Below are 7,360 nucleotides of genomic sequence, written 5' to 3'. Positions count from 1 at the left end.
TATTATTATTATTATTATTGTTAATGTTATTATTATTATTATTATTATTATTATATTATTATTATTATTATTATTATTGTTATTGTTATTATTTGAAAAATAATATTGTTATTGTTACTATATTTAGTACATATGCATTGATTCTAGTTTACCCTTTTCTTTTCTAATGAATTGAAAAATAATAAAATAAATTAAATATGTTTTCGATTCAGTATGCACGTGGCTAATAAATAAAATAAGTTTACAGTTGTAAAATTTATTTCTATATCAATTTTAATAAGTCAATATGCGAATAATTAGAAAATATTTCACAAATTTTATGCAAAGATGCAAGCATTCGGTTAATTCAGTTTAAACCAAACTAAATTAGTTAGTTTTACTAACCTCGACTCAGTCTATTCTTATATTTCATTTCTTTTGTGCAGTAATTAATGTGATTTTTTGAGCAACATTTGTTTATAATTAATAATTTAAATGAAAATTTTAATACACTCTTATTTATTTGAGAAATTATATATAACTTTTTTAAATTTGTATTTAAAAAGAAGTTATTTTAATGCATTAAGTAAATTATAAGTGAAGATTATAAATTTAAATTATTTAATACCCAAGTGCCTTTTATCTACATGTTATAAGTGAAGATTATAAATTTAAATTATTTAATACTCAGTCTTTCTTTACTCATATTTACCACATCTTCTACAATTCATATAATTGTATAAATTCATTTTATCTAAGTTCTGATATCTACAGTACAGATGGCTAGAGGCAGAGCGTTTGATTCAGACGCGTCCGGCAGTGGTTCGCGTGGAGGTCGTGGCCCAGGACGCAGTGCCCGTGGACGAGGAGGGTCTCTCCCTCCTTCTTCTTCAGGTACGTCTGGGGCTTCATCCTCTGCTCAGCGACCAGTACTGCCACCATCACATCATTCTTCAGGTACGTCTGGGCTTCATCCTCTGCTCAGCGATCAGTACTGTCGCCATCACTTGCTTCTGCTCCTTCCTCTTTTACCCCTGTTTCTGGACCAGTACAGACTCTACCAGCTGCACAATCACCTACTGTGCAAGGTAATCATAAATGTCATTACTGTCATTTCAATTATATATTAATTATCTGCAAGGTAATTTGCGACCGACGCAACAAAAGACTTTGCGATGAGCATTTTAGCGATCGATATCTTTCGGTCGCTAATTTCAATTAGCGACCGATTTTTGGCATTTTACGACCGATTGGTCGGTCGTAAAATGCCGTTTTTTTTAGTGTCCAGTAGTTAGTACCCATGCTTAGTTTCAACGTGGCAAATTATAATTGGTCTAATTATTGAACATGTTTTAATTTTAACTACGCTATGTATGCGTCAATCAAATTATATTATTACTAGCATTATGCACGTCTCAATCAAATTATATTATTACTAGCATTATGCACTTGCTTTGCAAGGATTTTTTAAAGCTATGATTTTTTTTATAAATTTTGTTGAGACTAAATTTCAATTCCAATTAGTTTTTTTAAAAATTAATTTATATAATGAAAGCTTTTAATATTAATTCTTTATTTACCCCTTAATATGCGGGTTTAAAATTTAAAAACATCTAAATGTTAAAAGTAAAAAAAATATAAAGTTCTTGTAAATCTAACTGTCTGTTTATCCTTAATTTTTCATTTAAAAAATTTAAAGTAACAATATTTATTTTTTTTATTGTATAAACTTAAGTTCCGGGCATTTTTAAAAAAAATAAAAAAGAACTAAACTGTTAGTACAAATATTCAAAACAGAGATTAATTTGCAGCTAATTAAAATCGACAATTTATGTAAAGGTTTTTACATTATTAGAAAAAAAGAACCAAGTCCTAAAGTGATAGCATATAATTTTCCTATAATAAAAAAAAATGATTACATATAAATATTTAAAATGATAGCATTATTTTTAATTGGTTATGCAAATAATAAAAATGTAAAATATTATATTTAATCTTTTTATCCAGCAATACTATCTCTGTACTCGTAAAATCTTCGCTATTGTTGAAAGACACATCCCACAATCGTGATACCCTCACTTCTATTTTCCAATCATCTCTATTTGTATTTAAATTTTCAATTATATCATACTTTTCACTTGTATTTGATAGTTTATAATTGCAAAAACATGTTAAATAATCTTTAAAAAAGGAAACAAAAAAAAAAAGTTTGATTAAGAACTACTTATCCCATTAGTGAAAATAGTTAAAATGCAGAAAATTATGAACTTTTAAGAAAAAATGAATAATATATTTAAAAGGAGGGATCAATACACTTTTGTCAAAAATATGTAAGAATACAGTGATACAACTTTTATATATATAGTATTTTTAAGAAAGTTAAAGCGTTTCTTAAGAGTAAACAATTTAAAATTTAAAAAAAGTGCATTACTACACTATTTAAAAAAAATTAAGCGGAAACACTAATAAAACTACACAAATAACCAAATCAAACGTTAAAAACATTAATACACTAATAAAGCGTTGAAATGTTTTTGTAACTTCACAAATTTGAAGTCATTAATATACAAAAACATTTTTTATTAAACTTTATCATTTTTTAAAAGCTAATAATTAATAATAATTACTTTAAATCATTAATATATTAAATAACCAAATCAAACCAAACAGAAGATAGTAATTCAAAATAAATCTAAACCCAAACAATATATTAAATAATCAAATCAAACCAAGTCAAAAATACTAACTCAAAATAAATCTAAACCAAACCAAACTAAGACATTAATACATTAAATAATCAAATCAAACCATATCAACTAGAAGCCAAATTGGAGGAATATATCACATGTTAAATTAAAATGCCAAATGGATATGCCACATGTCATTTTCTAGGGAAAAATATTTTTATATATTAATTTATTAATATAAAGTAGCTTTTACTCTTATATTTTGTACTCTTATTTTTACAAATATTTTTTTATGATTTTGCTATTACTTTTCGTTACACTATACATACAAATAAATTGAATCATTTATATAAAGTAATAATATATTATTAAAAATGAATTGTGAAAAACAAAGTAATATTTTGTATCATGCGATATTGCTAAATAAATATGAATTAGTATAACTAGTTAATGCTAATGTAACACTCATCGCCCAGTCCTGAAGAAATATAAAATTTATCCATATCTTTAGCATATAAGATTTGAATCTGCAGATTAGAACGGTGCCTTCGACATCGAATGTGGCATCCGTCGTATACTCCTCTGAGACTGGACAATGGGTGTTACAGCTAATTAATCAAATTCTTAAAAAATTGTTTTCCTTTCATTAACTTTTCTGCATAATTTTTGTGAATTACTTAAAAAAAAATTTTAAGAATGCTACTGTTTAGTACTTTCATTAATTTCATTAAGAGATTTTATATTCAAATAATTTTGCAACATAAAAGACAAAATAATATGCAAAGTATATCTTAGAGATCGATAAAATAGCAATCACTATTCATGTAGCATGAGAAGCAGAAATACGTGGCAAAAGTTACCTATCAACTTCTTCGTAAATATGTACCAATTGTATTCCTTAACTAGTCAAAAAATCGCGATTTGCCCGTGAGTATTTAAATATTATTTTAATAATTACTATAGTTGATTATATTATTATTTTTGACAAATTATTATATATTATCAAATTGTTAGAAAATTAATCAAAACTATAATAAAATCAGTAATGGTAAATATCAAAATGATTTGTAATAAAGAAAACTGTGAATTGCTTGCAATAGCAAAAATATTTTAAGTATATTTCTATTTAATTGTAAATTTCAATTATAATAAGATAAAGAACATAATTATTGAGCTGAATAACGTAAATGAACAAACTCAATACATATAATAAATCAATTAATTATTAGTTTATTTAAGATAAGGTAGATTGCCAAACAGAAGTTCTAAGTGTCAAATTAGATAGAGAATGAATATTAAAAACTAAAATATAACATTTTAAAGTTAACATATAACATCTAATTAAGTAATAATCTGTTTATATCTGTTGTTTTTCTATTAATATTAAATAATAGTTGAAAATAAATTATTCAATTAAAATATCAAATAAATAAATGAAGTGATAACTTTTAATTTTAATAGACATAGTTATTTAGTTATTTAATAATCTATATATATCTATTAACTTTTTATTAATACTAAATAAATTTGAAAAAAGAAATTATCAGTTAAAACATTTAGATAAATGAATGAATAAATTTTAATTTTAATAAATGAGGTATAGTTTTTGTATTCATATATATATATATACACACGCGCTTATTATCAGGTTAAAATTAACAAATTCTGTATTGATACAGAACTTCATTTGAGTGATACATCATTATCTCAATTTACTATAACATTGATTACCTATTAAATAGGTCTTTTATTTTCTTACTCTTTCTTTTACATTTTTTTAAATAATTTATTTTTATCTTTAAAACAGACATATAAGTCTAAATTTATTCTTCATTCAAATATATATATATATATATATATACCATTGCGATTTGTATAAATATTAAAAATTAGATCATCAAATACCTTAAAATTATATAATCTCCTAAGAAAATATGTAAAATCAATTTCACTTTAAATATAGATGATTAAAAAAATTAGATTTAAATATCATAGAATATTATAGTGTAGGATTTTTAGTAAAATATGTAGATTAAATAAAATAGAAAAATATAGATATTTAAAAAGTATATTTAAAGTTAATTGAAATTTTAGAATTATGCAACTTTTCATAAATCCAAAGTAAATTTGCCATTATAAAAAATAAAAGCAAGCAAAATTAGTTGTTGTTAAATTTTAATAAATTTATTTTAAGGTATAAATTAAGATCTTGAAGTTTGAATTGTTTTTACTGTTTAAAGGGTTTAAATGAAATTTTAGATGTAAAAATTAATATTTAAATAATTTAAATAATACATGGTAAAAAAAATTATAGATGGGTATTGAAAGTTTTAATTTATTTTTATAATTTTATTCTTCTTATTTTATTAAAAATATATAATAGAGTGAATGTCTTTTTGAATTCAATAATAATAATAATAACAAATAAATAAATGTAAATTAATTTTTATTTCTAAAAAAATGAATACAATATGTTTTAAAGGTAAAAGGTCATTTTAATTTTTTTAAATATACGACTTATATTTAATTAAGTTAATCTAACAGTGAATAAACACTTCTATATGGTATAGAAAATTGCAATTTTCTGCGGTAGTTTCACCCTTTTATTTTATTGGTTAGAAATTTGAATGGTTATAATAAGAAATGTCAAAAAACTAACAAACATTGGTGTAACTTAATTATATTAGTATTTTATTAGTTGATTAAAAATATTATTAAAGATAATTTAATCACATTTTAATTAGAAATTTTTTAATTTTAATTATATTTTATTGGTGAAAACAATATCAAATATTAATACATAGAAAAAAAGAGAAAAAACAAAGAGTAAAAAAAAAACAAGCAATTAATATTAATAAATTAGTATAGTTAATATATGATACATTTGTTAACATTAGTTTTTTTTTTTTAGCAAGTTTCGAAATCTTATTTCTATGTATGAATAATTAAATTAATCCAATTACATATAAAATTAACAGATAAAAACAATAAAAATTTTATAAAATTAAATTACGAGTATCTACGACGAATGTAAGTAATATGTAAAACACGTTTATATTTTTTTTATTTAAAAAAAAAAGAGACATTTAAATAATTTTCGGACTACTAGGTGTATAAAAAAATATAATCACTAAATAAATATTATAATATTATATCCAACTTGAAACTTAAGCACAGAAATTGTTATAGCTTTAATATTTTTTTTTAATCTTAAAAAAATGATATTCAAATAGACAATCTATTTCTGGTAGTTAATCAAATGTTTATTGGTTGATGCACTCAAACATTCAAATTCTTTTTTTTTTTTTTTCTGTGATCTTTATTTATATTTTTTAAAAAATACATATTTGCCTTCCAAAATTTTTGAGATTCAAAGTTTCTCCCTAAAATTTACTTTATATTTTCATTTTGGTCCTCAATATTTAAAATCTAACTCTATTTTTATTTTTGCCCCATGTTCAAACTCTACTTCCACCTGTACTGTTGGTATTACATGTTATTACATTCAATTATTGTTATATTTTGTTATGATTGGCATATCTTACTGTAGATGAATCATTTTAAGAATTTTTTTTTATATATATTGATAAATTGCAATCAGTAACATTGATAAATTAAGTTAAGGTACAGATAAAAAGGCATTTGAACTCTCAGTAAATAAAAGCATATATAACAGTTCGAAGGTTACGTCTTAAACTACTCAGGTCATATCTTACATAATAATTATGATCCAGAAACCGAGTGAATGGAGAGGGGTGGTTCCTCTCAAGGACGAAATATTTATGATTTATCAAAGTCTATAGATAAGAAAGAGATTGCACATTGGAAGTCACCTCTCAGGGTTTTTGAAGGTTGAGAAATAAATAATGAAAATATATATATCAGTGCAGTTTAGTGGACAGCAAGTTTTGGAATCATCTTATCAACTTAAGCTAATCATTTATGGGAACAAAATTTATCACTAAACTTAAATTGATATATACATTGTCAACATCACCTAACTTAAAAGTTTGAAAGAGTGATTGAACTTTGAAAAAGAAAGGGATTTGCTGGTGTTAGGCTCTTATCAATGGGCCACAAATTCTCCTCTCCTCTTAAAAATCTTTACTAATTAAGAATAATTAATTATTAAAATATATAGATTTTACTTTCACAAATACACAGAATCACCCAACATTTGTGTATTAGTTCAACACCACTTGATTGACTTTTGAATTAATACATTATATATCACTTTCATTACAGTTAGATGAAGTTAAACTTACCTTTCTTACTCAATGTAGACAAATCAAATATGACTTAAGATTTTTTGTAATGTTCTTATAGGCTTGAATTGTCCAATTAATAAAAAATAAATATTTTGTACCCTTTTAATACATAGTTTTGTTGAAATCCTAAAATAAAATTTAATTATAATTATATATATATATATAGTACAAGTGTGAAAAAAAAAAGTCAAAATTCAAATTTGATGTATATAATATTTCTTGGGGAAATAAGAAAAACAAATCATTTGCCCACATAACAAAAGATACTTAACTATTTTTATATTTTCTTTACCTAGTATTATTATATTGACTATATATCTCCCAATTTATTAGGTTCAACAGTAATATTAAATATATGTTGGACTTATTTTAAAGAAAAAAGAAAATAAGAGGAGGAGCATTTAAAAAATACAATAATGGTTTAAA

This window comes from Jatropha curcas, chromosome 3 (genome assembly GCF_041381405.1).
Source record: "Jatropha curcas cultivar XTBG-Jc1 chromosome 3, XTBG_Jcur_1.0, whole genome shotgun sequence".
Classification (NCBI taxonomy): Eukaryota; Viridiplantae; Streptophyta; class Magnoliopsida; order Malpighiales; family Euphorbiaceae; genus Jatropha; species Jatropha curcas.
The sequence above is the reverse complement of the archived record's forward strand: the minus strand, read 5'-3'. Positions refer to the sequence as shown.